A 16,626-nucleotide genomic window follows, 5' to 3' on the forward strand; every position below is an offset into this window, starting at 1 on the left:
TATTTTTCTCCTGCTTTTATAATTAATGTATATTTGAAAAACACATAAATGCATGTGTAACTGCATATCAAAAACAGTATTAAGGGCCCTGAGGACTCGGGAACTTTAGGAGCAGCAGTTTTTATTCATGAAGGGCAAGAGGTACTACTTTGCTCTCAATAATAATATGATTCTAAAACATTGACATATGCTGTGCTGAGTCATGTAAATACTTATACTAGATTTATTTTATACATGTTTTTCACAGTATCAGTATGATGCTCAGTACCCCAGGTTCCACCCAGGCCACCAGGAATAAATTAACTCCTGCACATGCTGACTTGAATCAGAACAGCTTGTAATCGCTTATGCAAGTAATTTTAGGTGTTGCATATTTTGGCTTCAAACCAAAGTGGTTTGGAGCCATTTGTAAGCGCCTAAAAAGACTAAACGTTACAACTCCCAGGAGGCAGTCCAGCAGAAGTAGTAAACCTTGTGTTTCCTTTATTGGTAATGCAAACTACACCTACATTTTTACACTACTACAAATGAATACACTCTTTACAAAGCATGGGACAGTAGGATGATGGGTCACAATGCAGGGCCATTGGAAGTTGATGCATATTAAAGACAGTGGGGAAATAGAACAGGCATTGGAAAACTGAAACAAATCATAGGGAAATGGCACTGCTGACACCGCACAAATCATTCTCACAGTAAAAAATTTGTGTTATGCCCCATCGACTCTTTTACCATCAAGCCACACCATCCCCCCGGCTGAAAAAAAAATTCTGTGAAAAACACCTCCCTGAAACGGCTCTACCCACTATAGTCAACATAATTTTCTAAGTGTTCTTTTCAATAAGTACAATTAAACCTAATGATCTGTTAGTGATGTGTTGTTTTGTGGATTTACATGAAACACAGCATTTCTCAGAAATTTTTAATGTCATTTATATTTGAAAAGATACCTCACAAAAAAAAAGATAGTCCACAAAACAAACATCTGTTAAGTTATTTACAATCCCCGGATCATTCATTGGAATCTTTCAGGTAAGACAAATGGGAATGATTGGCTTTATGAAGTTACTAATGCACAGAATACTTTCTCCCTCTCCAGCTGCTATAGTTTTCTTAGTGCCTGGTATGTCACTACAGAATGTGTGAGCTGGCTTGAGAAACCACAGTAACCATTTGGGGAGGCAACTACTGCATTCTTCTGACCCATGCATACTTGCAGCTGACTTCCAGAAAATGTATTTTTTTTTTCTTCTTTAATAAGATCTCTTTGGTAAAAGTGATGCAGAGCGAACAGGATCACTAAGCTTCAAAGTCAATTTCACAATTTTTAGACTTCAAATTTATTAATACCACTAACACTTACAAAAGATGGGGAATATATTTAATAAGACAAAATGGGAACTTCATTTTCTGTATATTTTAATGAAAAAAGCAATAAAAAGTGTTACTATAGATATAAGGAGTTTATTTTTATCAGGTACAAATTTGCATCAAATTACATAGTTGTCTTAAGGAGTCTTGATTTCTGCTGCAACAAACAAATTATTATTATTAAACAGGATTTATATAGCGCCAACATATTATGCAGCGCTGAACATTAAATAACGAATGGGTCAGAATTTGGAATCAACAACATGCGTGTTATTGACCCATCTTGCACTGTATCATTGGTTCGGGCTGGTGGTGGTGTAATGCTACAAAAATTAACATAATTAAATAAAGGCAGAAAATGGCAGAGGAAAATGTTTAACCAGGAAAGACATTTGTTTTACAGTTAAAGGGTTTCATTAGCATCTCTTGTGTAAAACAAAACCCAGAAACTGTGGAAATTTTTAGGGAAAGCGGGTACCCAGGGCACCTCCAGATTCCCCTAGAGACCTAATCTGTTGTCTCCATCACTATACAGCCAAGGCAGCTATTCAATATATGTTAAATCATCTTCAAAATTGGATTCTGATGATGCCTCTATTTTCATTTTCCATGACCTAACAAAAGCCAACTTGGACAGAAGATGAGCACTGCGACGCTAATGGCCTTATTACAAGAGGCGAGCATTCCCTATCGCTGGGGTTTCCCAGCCTGTCTTATTGCACATAAAGGTTGCCGCACAGCAACTGCCTGGACTTTTCCGGAGGATCTGGAAGCCTTCTGTGCAACCATGGATTTTAAAAGTCAGCCCTCCCAAGATGCCAAGAAGCTGGTCCGAGTGACCTCACATATGGTAGAACATACACAACAGCAAGTATAATGTGTTATGAGACGAACAGGGCAGCAAATAGCTGTCTCTGGTTTTAAGATATATTGGTTTTGCTAATAGCAGATTTCTACAGTCATTTGACTGGGCCCTTTTCAATCATGACCCCCCCCCCCCCCCCCCCCCAAGCTTACATTATGAGGGCCCTGAGTGGCCAATACTCAGTATCACAGAACTATCTATTTTTATCCTTTACTCCCCCATTTAGATAGAAACTTAATGAATAGCTTTTGAAAAACCTAATAATAGATATTTCAATAGCAGAGCATCTATGCACTTATGTTAAGGAGAATGTTTCTGCTGAGATTTTCCCAGCCAATGTTAGGGAGGCTCACAAGGCCACTATCAGGGCTAAGCCTATTGCCCCTGGTTTCTGTAGAGAAAGAAAATGCTTTCATGATCCAGCAGCTACTCAAATGAGAAGTCTTGAACTCCTTTACAAGCAATCCCAGTGGCAGGAGCATGCTCAGCAATGCAACTGCAAATGCAGCTGAAATAGCTCATGCATCTTAAAACCAAACTCACTCTTTCCCAGGTGGTGCAGCAATTTTATGAATGGGCAAATAAACCAGGAAAAACTCTTGCTAATGCCCTTACATCCAAGAAATCCTCAACATGCGAAACTCAAAAATTAAGAACCCGTCTTAGAATTTTAGAATTTGGTTCACCTCTCTTTTAAGATGGTATCAGTTTTTTGTGAGTTCTATCAAAAATTATATCAGGTTTGTCAAGGGAAAATGACCGAGTGGATGGCTGCAAGACACTCCCTAATTAAATCATATTTACAGCTGCCAAAGCTTTCTAAAAAATCTTCATTATACATTGGTACAATTAGAAAGAGATATTGCAGCTGGGGAGCTGCCATCAAAATCTCACCATCAGGCAACGCTTTGGGGCCAGATGGATTTTCGCTATGGTACTAAAAGCACTATCAAGCAATTCTTTTGCCCAATCTCTGTTTCTATGTAAATGGCTTAGCTGATAAAAAGAAATATTTGAGGACTCCTTGCATCACTGCTTCATAGGCCTGGGAGAGATCCCACCAGGTGTTTGAGATTTAATAAACGTGGATATAAAGCTATTTGCAAAGGTAGTAGCTATAAGACCGCAAAAGGTTATCTCCTCCTGCATACATCCAGATCAGACGGAGTTTGTCCAGGCTGAGAGGCCAGGGATAACTCCTCTCAGGTTGTCCAGCAACCCAGAATATCTCTGACCCTGACCCACCTCTATATTTGAGTCAATGGGAACACGAGAGTTCTCCAAGATGTTCTCAGAGTCCCAGGCCTTCACTATGCTGTGCTCAGGGCATAAATCTTGTGACAGGATACAGGAAAGTAAATATAAGTTATTAACGGATGGTACTACGTTCCAGTTCACTTATACAGCATGTGACCTCAGGAGTCGCCAGACTGCTGGAGGAGATGTGGTGCCGAGGGCATTATGGTCCACATTTAGTGGTATTGCCCTATTATCCGAAGATATTGGCACAAGGTGTCAAAACTGTTTGAACAGATTTTGGGCACGGCCTTGAAGTTCACCCCTTGTGTTTTATTTCCACTGTACTAATCCAGCAGGGTTCCTCACTTACATTCTCAACAATCAGTTAATTGCCCAGTCTGAATAATAGAATTTTAAAGCAAGAAAAGAAAGCAGGCTTTTTAAGTGCAATTATGTTTTAGTGATATAAAATGAGATTTTATATCCCTGATAGATAAAAACATAGACTTAAACAAAGAGTAGACTGTTCCACACATGAGGAGTGATTTATCTGACCACATGCAAATGGAAATTTTTACGTAGGAAAGACCAAACGCACTTGGCGCAAAAGAATTTATATACACATCTACACCATGAACTCCGGTAAGATAGTCACCACCCCCCCCCCCCCCCCCCCCCCCCGAGCTATCATGTGGGGACTGTACACAATTTTGACAACACATTCATATCATTTGCAGTAACATGTTCCCAAAAGCCCAGAGGGGGTGACACTGCCTGGCTGGAGGATATTTAAAATCATAAAAGAGACATCACCTCCGCTTACCTTTATTCCCTTCCCCACCCCCCCCCACCCCCCCGAGCTATCATGTGGGGACTGTACACAATTTTGACAACACATTCATATCATTTGCAGTAACATGTTCCCAAAAGCCCAGAGGGGGTGACACTGACACTTTATTTACTGCAATCAGAATCCAAATGGATTTTTCAACTGAATGCAACTAAAGCACCCAGTCTAAATGACATTTTCTCCCTAAAACCTTTCTTATAAGGCACTCAAAGGAGACACCTAACAAAACTTTTTACATCATTATGCATTTTTGGTCTTACCCATTGTATGATAGGCATAACGTTACATATGAGAATGACTTCACTGTTTTTGAAAATCTTTATTCATTCACCTGAACATAGATCCATTCTCATAACCTTTATTTTTTTTTTATAATAAACCTTTCAGGTTTAACCTATGAAATGTTTGTATTTTAAAATGGAAACATCTGAAATACTGTAATGCCTTAACTTCAATTGGCACATCTATTTTACCAATTTTTCTACTTCTTGGGAACTGCCCTACGGTGGACAGGAGCAAAAATGGGTGCATTTATGATGGTTTGGTATACATTTGGCTACCATAACCCTCAATTTTTCCCATTTGGGTTTAGAAATATTTATCCTCAAACCCAGGACCTGCACAATTTGGGTCCGCTTTTGCCCTAGCAGGTGAGGGCACACAATTTTAATCCTCATTTTCATCTTAACATTGGTTATATCACTCAACTGAAGCCTTATATCAACAATTTAATTCTACATATTAGAATTTACAAGCTCCGTATTAATATATCAATCTCACACATTACAAATGCTCCCTTAACCCCCTAGTGGTCATACCTAGTGTGACTCAGGGTGGAAAAAACTTGCAAAAAGAGGTATTCCCGAGTAACACTCGGGGTAACTTTGGAAGCCCCCCTTACCTGTGCCCCACGCTCCAGCAGCGATCGAACAATCCCGCTGCGATGCCGGGGCGACTGTTCGTCGGGGGGCCAGGCCAGGTGGGAAATTGTCCCGGCCACGGCGCTGCGCCTATTATCAGTTAGAGGCGATGCACCATAGAGGATTTCTGCATGGTGCATCACATCTAACTGGTGATGAGATCAGCAATCGTACATTAGGGGGGCGATGCCAGCGGCAATTTTCCCGCTGGCATCACCCCTGGAATTTACTATTGCTGCTCGCATCACCTGGAAAATGTGACGCTCACACCTTCCAGGTGATTCAAGCAGCTCCGTTGGTGGATCTAGGGGAGTGAGCAGGGCGGGGACATCCCCATCGCATCACCTGGCAAGAAAAAAAAATTACAAAAAAAGTACAAAACACATAATAAAAGTATAAATACACATTTTAGTGCACCAAGCATCATTGCCCAGTGCCCTGATTTACATTTTTTCCCACTATTGGCTCTTACCTTGACCTGACCTTTTGATGGCTTATAAATCGCTTCCTGAACGTATCATTTCATCACTTTGTCTTTGACCTTGATTGTCCCTGACTGATTGCTGGAGACCAAATGGCATCCAAAAGGCATCTCGCCGGCGCAAGTGGTTTTGGAGGAATTTGAAAGCAGCAATAGCGATTTGGAGTCCCTTGTGGAATCGAGGGATAGTGATTCACCAGGAAATTTGTCATTAGACAGCGAAAGTGAACTGAGCGACGATTCTGAACCTGAGGTCAGTGCTGTGTGCACATGGTGCTCCACTGACCTTGATGCAGACCAGACCGCACCGCCAAGATTTCCATTTACCGGCGCACCTGGGATGAAAATTGAGGCTAAATGCAACAACCCCCTGGCATACCTGAAGTTGTTTTTGACCGATGAAGTTATTGAAAAAATTGTTGCGGAGACAAACAGGTAAGCCGCTCTGTGTTTGCTAAATTTTTTACATTTTTGGCATTTTTTTTTTTTATCCAAACATGGCTGCTTTGTGTTTGCTAACTTTTTAAAAAATTTTATGCCGACTTCTGGTTCGGGCGCCTCATGTAAAGCAACGAGAGACGGAGGCTTCCGAGCACCCAGGAGATAATCGGCTATTAAATCCGCAGAACACTCATTTCAACTAGGCATTTCACCCTACGGAAGCAGCAATCCGAATGTATGTATAAGTTTCTGGGGAAAACGCCACCACGTAAAGCAACTAATCAAGCACTAAGACAAGAGAATCGGAAGAGGAAAGAAGCTAAGATGGGTGCCGGGAAGGAGTCCTTAAAAGTGAGTACTCAGTCACCACGTGTGTTTGCAAAGGAGATTATACCTGGCTCACCGGACTGTTCTAAAATTGCAGAAGCAGTAGCAGCTATACTGACACCAGCTCTGCAAGAAACAATAGATGCTGCTATTGGGAAAGGTGTACAGTCTTTAAAACATGAAATGAAGACGCAGCCTACTCGGATAACTGCTGCTGAAACACGGGTATCAACCTTAGAAGATGAGCTAAGGGCAGCAAATGAAAGAATTATTACACTGGAAAACAAGCAGATCTCTCTGCTTTCATGACTAGATGATTTAGATAATAAGGCCAGACCAAATATTCTGAGGACTATAGGGATTCCGGAAAGTATAAAACCGAATCAACTAATTGAAGTGTGCGCGAATATTATCCCGGATCTGTTGGATATTCCACAGGCTTGTAAAGTAGAATGGGCGCATAGACTGGGACCTGTACGTAGTGGTGCCAGGCCGGTGATAGTAAAATATTTGGACTACAATGAGCGTACCCTGGTCTTTCAAGCATATAGAGCCAAACGAAAATTAATCATGGACGGCCACTCATTGTTAATACTTGTGGATTACTCGATTGAGGTGGCGCGCAAACGTAAAAATTTCAGTGCGGTTTGCTCAGAACTCTTCCAACATAAAATCAGATTTACTCTGGCCTACCCAGCGACGCTACACATCAGAGACCAGCAAGGCCAAAATTGCACGTTTATGTCGGCAGAGGAAGCAACCGAATATCTTAAGCATTTAAAACATGCAACGCCAGGCGAGCTGACAAGCTTATCCCATGAAGGGGAGCCCTTGACCCAAGTTACTCATTCTGCAGGCCAAGAACCCAGGCAACAGCGGATGCATAATGACACTAAAGCACGTCAGCAACATAGCCAGTCCGTGGAAAAGGAGCAGAAAAAGTCGCATCAAAAGAAACACGCGCATTAAACACAAGTTTTTACCTGCTCTTGTTTGTTTTGGGTCCCATATTCAGTCCCAGCAGTGCCTTGGACACGTGAGAAACCTCTTTTTGACTTTGGTTTAATGCATAGTTATAGTCTATCTTGGTGCAATATACCAGAGTAAATGTTTAATATGTGGCTAATAGTTTAGTCGCTAATACTAGTTTTTGAACCACTGTAATGAGTGTTTTGATGAGGTCCGCAGCAAAGCTCCTAGGGGCTTCTCTGTGGTCATTATTCCCAGAGGTGTGAGACTCCATTGTCTGCAAGATGATGATGGTATTGACAGTAACAACTTCTATGAGGAAAAAAGGAAGTCCTCAAGTCCTCGTAATTTAATTTAATTCTGTTTGTTTTTCTGTGATCTACAGAAATTGTTGTTAAGAATTTGTTTCTTATGTTTTTTTATTTGTTATATATCATGGCCCAATTATTTTTCTAAAATGTGTGGAAAGCAATTAATGTACTCAGGTAGTTCATATCAGTCTAACCCTTGTTTCTATCTACATAGTGAAACAGCCCCATTTACATTAAGCACAGGGGCTGTCGTAATTTAATTTAATTGTCAGTATCCTGAACGGTATAGATTGTTATATACTATACTGCTTTCAAATAAGATTCTACACTATTAATGTTTGTAACGAATTTCTGGGCCTATAATTTGAGTTTATGTTTTTATTTTCTTTCCTTTCTTTTCTTGTATTTTATTTTATTTGGTTTGTTGTATGCTATGGAATCTAGCTGTGAAGTAACACTGGAATTGTATTTTTTTTTTCTTAGACTGCGTTTTTGTTGTACTGTTTGGAAAAATAAAAATTATATTAAAAAAAAAAAATTTATGCCAACATGTGTGCTGCCCTGTGCTAACTTTTTGACATTTGGGCTATTTTTTTAATGCAAACATGTACGCTGCTCTGTGTTTGCTAACTTTTAAAAAAACGTTTATGCCAACATGTATGCTTCTCTGTGTGTGCTAACTTTTTGATTTTTTTTGCTAATTTTTTTTTTTTTCATGCCAACATATATGCTGCTTTGTGTTTGCTAACATATTACTTGCAACCTTCACCACACTAAAAGAACATATCCTAAAATACCTTTTTTGTTTTATGCAGGCACGCTGGACAACAACAAGGTGCTCCACACCTGAAATTTGCAAGAAGCAAAAAGTGGGAACCTGTGACCAAGGATGACATTTGGCTGTTTTTGGGCTTGGTGATCGATCCTGTAGGGAGTTGTGAGCAAACCCGTGCAGAAGTGGTACTTGTCCAAGAATAAAATGATTGCCACTCCATTCATGTCATGCCAGAATACCGCTTTTCCCTCATCATGAAGTACCTGCACTTCGCAAACAATGAAAAAATTGATGAGACTACCCATCCTGCACCAAAACTGAAGAAAATTTGGGAAGTGTCTCAGATGATTCTACAAAATTTCCAGCAAACCTATGTGCCAAAAAGAGATGTCAGCATTGACGAAAGTCTAATGGCTTACAAGGGGAGGCTCAGCTGGGTGCAGTACAATGCGTCAAAGAGGGCACGATTTGGCGTAAAAACGTATATGCTGTGTGAATCCTCATCTGGCTACATCTGGAATACAGTACTGTACACTGGAAAAGGGACACAGTTCAACCCCAGATACAGCCATTATGGATTGGCAACATCTTCAGTGCTACCCCTATTTGAACCATTGCTAGATCAGGGCTATTGTGTCACAACTGACAATTTCTACACTTCTCCAGAGCTTTATGAGTTCCTTCTGCAACACAAAATAGATGCCTATGGAACAGTTAGGGCAACCCGGCACAACCTGCCATCACTGTTTGCAAAAGGGAAGCTGAAGACAGGAGAAATTGTTGCCTGGCTGAAAGGCAAAATGATGGCCATGAAATGGTGTGACAAGAAAGGTGTGTGCCTGATGAGTAGTGTTGGTCGAATAGCTCACTATTCGATTCGGCAGCTATTCGCTCGAATATAGCAAAAAAATTTGGGTGGTTGAATGTCAAAGTCGAACACCATTAAAGTCAAAGGGAGGAAAAATTCGGGTTTTTTTCAGCACTGTGTAGAGCTTCTACAGCCTCCAAACAGATGTAAAAAGATACATTGTAAAAGGATACATAAAAAGATACATTGTAAAGAGATACATTGTAAAAGGATACATAAAAAGATACATTGTAAAAGGATACATAAAAAGATACATTACCCTATTACATATCCCTGTACTTCACATGAAGATTAAAGAGCACCTGTCAAATCAATTTTAGGCTAAAGCTAGGTACACACCTTTCTAATAATTGTTAGAAAATGAACGATTACGACCGATCAACGATTATGCACGATTATACTTGAACAATCATATTGTGCACAATTCTGTACATGCTGTAACAATATGATCGTTCAAATATAATCCACCAACAGCGTCAACACAAGATACAATCGTTTGAACGATGCAGGGAGGGACATGTAAAGGGGAAAGTGTACCGCAGAAACATGCACAATCACTGAACGACACGATACTGTACACACGATAGATAGTGAAAGATCGTCGGCCAATCAGATCCACCGTGGCGGTCGTTCATTTCCAACGACAATCCTCGTTCGTCGGCGTCCTTGGCCACTTTTTTTTGGCCAATCGGTTGTTCATCGGTCGTTCGTCAGTCGTTTCTAACGATAATTATTGGACGTGTGTATGCAGCTTTAGTCTACACGGACTGTTTCTCCAGCGTTTAACCTGAGGCCTTTTAAAGCCCATGTTTGAAGTCCCCATGCATTCCCATGGGCTAATCTACACCAGGACGTTTCCTTCCGGCACGTTTTTGAGTATTATCCTAAACGTTGCTTGCAACATTTAAAAACTTAAAACGCTGGATAAACGCGGGAAAACACTTCTATTGAACTCAATGGAGGCTTTTTCAAGCGTTTTTAAGATTTTATGAAAGCTTCCACTGAAAACAATGGGGGCTTTTATAAACATTTTTTGCAGGACTTTGGAATCTGGAAGCCCCCTTTAATAAGGAGACTCCCAGATCTCCACGGCCCCACCCTGGGGAATGAGTACAGGGGTACATAAATTCCCTTTACTCATTCCCTGATAGGGTTAAAATATAAGTAAAAAATAGGACAAGGCTTTATTGTTAAATTTATTTATTAATGTGTGTGTGTTTGTGTAATTAAACTTTTTTTTTTTTTTTACAGGTTATCCCAATGACAGGAGGATTTCCAGGGTTGCAATGAACAGAGCCCTGGAAATCCTCCTGACAGTGAGGGATTGCAGGGCACTAGGGGTTAAATGAGGACAAGCCTCTCCATTCACCCCTAGTGCTCTGGCTGAGGTTTTACATTTCTCAGCCATTCAGCACTAGAGATGAATGGGGAGACTTGTGGCCATTCATCCCTAGTGCTCTGTGATTGGCTGAGAAATAGGAAATCCTGATGACAGCTCAAGCATCATCAGGATTTCCCTTTCCTCAGCCAATCAGGGAGCAGAGCAATCAGCGGAGCTTTACTATGCTGACAGCTCTGCTCCCCTGATCGCTGTGACGAGTTATCAGGGGAGCAGAGCTGTCAGCATAGTAAAGCTCCGCTGAGAACACTGAAAGGGATGTATAAATAACATCACAAAGCTCCCAAATGACTTCATTTCTATAAAACCTGTTAGGTATGAATAGCCTTTTACCCTTTTTTGATTATAATAATATGAACTAAAAAAATACACACAGTCTTTCAAATGTGCGTCCAGATATATTTAGCCTTATTTCTGGGCTCTTCATAAAACACAAAAAAGGTATCTTTAGACAACTTGCTAACTAAGCTGACCAAAAGAGATGTATCCAGAAACCAACCAAAGGTTACAGGTGACGATCAGGGGGAGGAAGGGTTTGCTTAATCACCTAAACACAACAGCATACAGATTTGTTTACATAAAAATACATTTATTTACCTAGTTGATGTCAATAAACTTTCAAGCAGGATGCTTACTTAATATATTATGCAAGTAAATTGTGTATAGGTTCACTGACATGAGCCAGGGTTGCTGTTCTTATCCACTGCTGGTCATTGGAACAGACTTGCATTTTTAGGTATGAAGTTATTTCAGGTGTAAACGAAGCAAGATGATTCCTACAACAGAGGAGCTTTCATACTTGGCACTGTGCGAGTACTTGCTCAGTCTCTGAAAACATAAAGGGGTTGGAGGATGGAACCATGGTATGTGGCATCTAACACTCCTATATATGTCAAACAAAAACCTGAGCATTTTGTTTTTTTACCTAGAAGTGGGTATGTCTAATAAATGTATTGTGAATGTTCTTTTACCATACAGCCAACTAGTACTTTTTGTCTACCTAAGTAGCCTTGAGACAGACTGGCTAACAGGATTGAAGCTGTCATTATAACTATCAAAACTAAATAGCTATGACATTATGCCTGTACAATCTACCAGAAGAGATTATCTCATAAAAGGGATGAGATGAAAAAAAAATGTACTGTTTTTTAGCGGTTTGCTTTTGAAGACAACTACTTATCTCTTCTGCCTGGTCATTAATATTCTATATCACTAACTTGAAGAAAGAAGATCAGGTGTTCTGACTTTAGTCCAATTTTGCAAGCTTGGTCCGTGCCAAGAAACCACTGAAACCAAAGGGAGCTAGAAAACTATTCTACTTTCAAGGTCCAAAATGTCAGCCTCCACATTTCTCAAAGATGTGTCTAATGTGAAAATCACACAATTCAAACAACCATGATCAACCTGCTACTCCATTACCCCAATGTGTCATATTTTTACAGTATTATTCATTCTAAATCCCAACTATCCTCACATACTAAACAGATTTTGATCTAGGAGATAAACAAGGTTTACCAACTACTGTATGGTATCTGCCAACACTAAAAACACACACACGTCACATGATTCTGTGTACACCGGTCCCTTGATGTCACGGTGGATTGATCAACAATTGAGATTGACTGCTATGTACTCCTATTGAGGAAGCGCACAAAAGGATGCCACTCACTCATCCTCCCACCTCTACTGGACAGAACAGTGTTGTGTGTGTGGCGCCCGTTTGTTCATCTGTCACTCGGAAGAACCACCAAAGATCATTTTCAGTGACAATCATCCCATGTCCATCTGGCATCTGTACAAATTAATGCAATATTAAGTTATCACATGGCTATTACATATCTAAGACCGTATGCATTATGCCAGGCTTACTAGTGAAAAAAGGAGCATGCTTATTGTTTGCAAGGAGGGTATAAGGTATCGTTAAGCCATAATACACCCACACTATCAAACAGTAACACCTCCTTAGTTTAGATGAAGTAACCTCTCGCATTACCTTATTCCACTGTCCACTCAACCCAATTTCTACTCTGAGCCCACTTCTTCACCCTAGCCCCTGCAGTGCAAAGACAGTTCAACCATTCTTGCGCCACTGGAATTTTCCACCTGACTTGTCTCTATAGATGACTGACCAGTACCTAAAACGTTCGACTTTGCACTTTACTTCCAAAGCTGCAAAAACACTTGCAATTATATCTTTCAAGATCCTTTCCAACAACTAAGCACTCCACGATGCATGAACGATGCTGTACATACAGCACTGTTCTGCTCTATTGGGAGGGGCGGGGGAGAGCGACAGAGCGGCACCCCGCTGGGCGCTCTCCCGCTTCAATTGCATCACGATTGTTGGTCGCTCATCGGAGGATGAACGACACGCGCTGTAAACACTTCAGATTCCCAATTCAGATATAGGCCCCTGAGGCGATTATCGGGCGAGAAACATTGGAAGTGTGTACGTAGCCTAAAATTCAAAACATCTCTGGATCCAGACACTTCCACCTTCCCAACATCTCCAAAATACCCTTTGTATCCCCAGAGACCATCAAACTCAGTCATTACTCATGTCATTATTACGTAAAATTATATTACTTTCGGAATTTAGTATTTCAGATTAAAAATCCCATTGTAAACTTTGCAAAGCATCACAGCATGCCTTTTGACTTCCTGTTAGACTTAAATCTTCCAATCTCTTCCCGCCTAAATTCTTTTGACTACCAGCCATGATTCATGAATATTAAAAAGATGATGGTAATTTAAAAATGTAAAAAATTGTAAAATGTATTTTGGCATCTATTGTTGCATCTATTATGACACTCAACCGACCCTACCACTGGCTGAATTCAGAAATGAGGGGAAATTAATTGTAGTGTAGTGTGCAATCACAAATATTCAAGAGGGTACAATCACAAATATTCAAGAGGGTTAATATGAAGAGGGTTTTTTTTTTTTTTTGAGAGCACGTGTTAAGTGAAAATATTTAAATACAAATCAAACAATAATCACCATGTAACAATGAAAGCGATTATAATTTCAAACAAATAAGTGAGGCTGAGAACTAATCAAAAAACCCTTTAATTGAATTTGACAGTTCATAGTGCCATTCAAAGCCCGACGAATTTCGCCTGCTTAGGCTTCTTCAGGGGAGTGTGAGATAACTACATATATTTTTTGAATATTCTTACTATATCAAGGGGGATTGGCTTAAAGTTATTTCTGCTATTGTAAGTAGTATGTAGTACTTGGAGTTTACAACCTTTTCCCAGTCAGTGTGCAAGCACATTTTGCCCATAAAGTTATACAGTTTATGTTGTACTTTCTTTGCCTAACTTATACGTAAATATGCCCCCAATCACCCTTTCTGCTGCTCCTTTCTTTAATGGAGAAAACGCATGCACAGCGAGATTGGCAATCTTTTTCCTACTTTCATTTCCTAACTTATACATAAATATGCCTCCAATCACCCTCCTGTCTGTTCATTTCTTTAACCTCCTGGACAGTTCATTTGTCTTTATTTATATGTCTAAAAGCAGTACATTGTATTTCATAAAAATGTATTTTACAGTATATTAGTAGGAGTATAATGAAGATTGAAACAAAATCATGGCAAAATAATAAATTAAATACATTAAAAAAATTTATTTATTAAAAAACTTTGCCATGATTTTGTGTTTCAAACTTTATTATATCCATACTATTATAATATACTGTAAAATAAATTTTCCTGAAAGACAATGTACTACTTTTAGACATATAAATTCAGTGTTTTGCATTCAATACAGTAATTTAGTATTGAATGCAATACAAAATGTTTTGAAATTCTCGCTGCGCCCCTATCGACGGCCACACGCACCGACTTCACCGGGAACTCCCGGAGACCGTTGGAGCACTCGCTGGGGGACAGATCGAGGAAGAGAACGTGGCCAGAGGATCGCAGGAAACTGGAGGACGCCGATGGGACCAGGTGTTTATTTTTTTCCTTTTTTTTAACTATACCGAGTGTGACTCAAGAGTTACAGCTTTCAGCTTGTTTTTTTACCCCGAGTCACACCCAGGCTTACCACTGGGAAGGTTAACAGAAGAAAGGCAATCTTTTTCCCCCCATCTACGTCACCCGTTCTCATGCCTGCACAGTGCGAGATCGGGTGAGGTAGGAAGAACAGCCCAGAAGAAGATTTTAGCGCGTCACTGAAGACTGATCCCATGACAACACAGGACCCAAACTATGAAACCTCGCTATGGATTGACAGATCTGCCGGATTAAAGGTGTGTGGGTTTTATTTTTTTTTAGTTCCTCTTTACTTCCCCCAACCATCTTCCTCTCAACTTTTAATGAGCCACAAATTCACCTACACTACCTATTGCAAAGTATCTTGGATTGTAAATCGCGCAGGGTCCTCTCCTCCTGTGTCAAAAATTGTAAATATGTATTTAGACTTGTCATCTGCAGTCCTCTCCAGTAAAATTCTGGGTTATACATTAAAGCGAACATTTAAAAAAACAACATGTACTGTCCCACACACACATATTGTTGTAAAACATTCAGTGCCATATTCTTGACACAATTCGAACCACTCTGTCATAACATTCTGACTTCTGTTTCAAGGCACATGCTAAAAAAAAAGATTTAATTTTATTTTGCTGTACCTTTAATGTTTATACAGAAAACTAGACAGAAAGCCACAAATTATTAAAAAATGTAATTTACTGCACAACACCCATTCCTAAAATAAAAAGGAATGAACGAAAAAAAAACATAAGGGCAGCGTAGATTGCACAAACCCCTGTAGGTTATCGGGGCAGAATGAATCACCCCCTCCCGTGTGGCCCTGCTTCTCCTCCCACTCGGCCCCCCTTTTTAGGTGGTGTGTTACGCAGTCCCCTCGACTCCCCTTATTCACTTGGGCCTAAATCCACGAGCCTGAATCCTTCTTCCCCCTGCCGCTCTAACTTCCTCGCTCTAAGTCAAGGCCTGTGTGACGCAGCGCGTTTTGTATGCTCCACTTTATGGCATTAGAAGCCATATCGGCTCCTCCCGCTCCCCCCAAGGCCTCACCTCAGGTCTCCTCCCCCGGCACCGGTTCGGGCCGCTGAATGTCGGGGCTTGCTCGGAGCGAGCCCGGCCTGGTTAGCTCCTGCAGACAGCGGTCACTCTCCCTCTCTGAGCGAGCAGAGAGACAGGGAGCCATGGCGGGGGGGAGCGGCGCCATTACCCAGGCCAAAGTAATCGAACTACATCTTTTTTACTCAGTCCCTCCCAATACTTGACGACTGTAAAAATACCAACTGACTGCAGCTTAGAAAAATTGATGTCGGAATATGTATGACCGTGTTTTTTTTTCTGCCATAACTTGATATTTAACGAAGGTTTTGAATGAGTTTACATCGATAAACTAGGCATCTCGATTAATCGAGCCTGTCCTGTGCACAGGAAATGGCTGCACGGCTGAGTTGACGTAACGCCAGTGAACATGGAAATCTCAGGCAATTTTCACGAGACTTTAGGGGGAAGTGACGTATCACGTTCCCCTTGGTAATAGAGCTAATCTGTGTAGAGGGCATGTGACTCTCACATGAGTCTTCTGACATAAAGCGTTGGCCATTGCGTGCGCGTGATTGTGTGCGTCCACGTGCTGTCTCTAATCGTTTAGAACGGATGGGGCTTTCCAGCTTTGTACTGTAATAATAAACAAACAAATCCAAAATACTTTTGGTCGCTCTGTGGAAAACGTGTGAGTTTTAGTCAGAATAAAGTGGAGGAGAGTAAAACCCCATTACTTTTTTTCTAAATCATTTAACTACTGTAGAGACTTAAC

At 40.5% G+C, this 16,626-nt stretch overlaps 1 protein-coding gene across 1 annotated transcript in view; it reads right to left on the reverse strand.

Moving 5' to 3' along the window:
• Positions 1-16,023, reverse strand: part of INO80 (INO80 complex ATPase subunit) — a 77,600-nt gene extending 61,577 nt beyond the window's left edge. The window contains exon 1 of the mRNA XM_072428759.1: positions 15,867-16,023. The gene's annotated coding sequence lies outside the window, so the exon portion shown is untranslated. The remainder of the gene's footprint in view (positions 1-15,866) is intronic.
• Positions 16,024-16,626: the final 603 nt, after the last annotated feature.

Source organism: Pyxicephalus adspersus, chromosome 12, assembly GCF_032062135.1.
Source record: "Pyxicephalus adspersus chromosome 12, UCB_Pads_2.0, whole genome shotgun sequence".
NCBI lineage: Eukaryota > Metazoa > Chordata > Amphibia > Anura > Pyxicephalidae > Pyxicephalus > Pyxicephalus adspersus.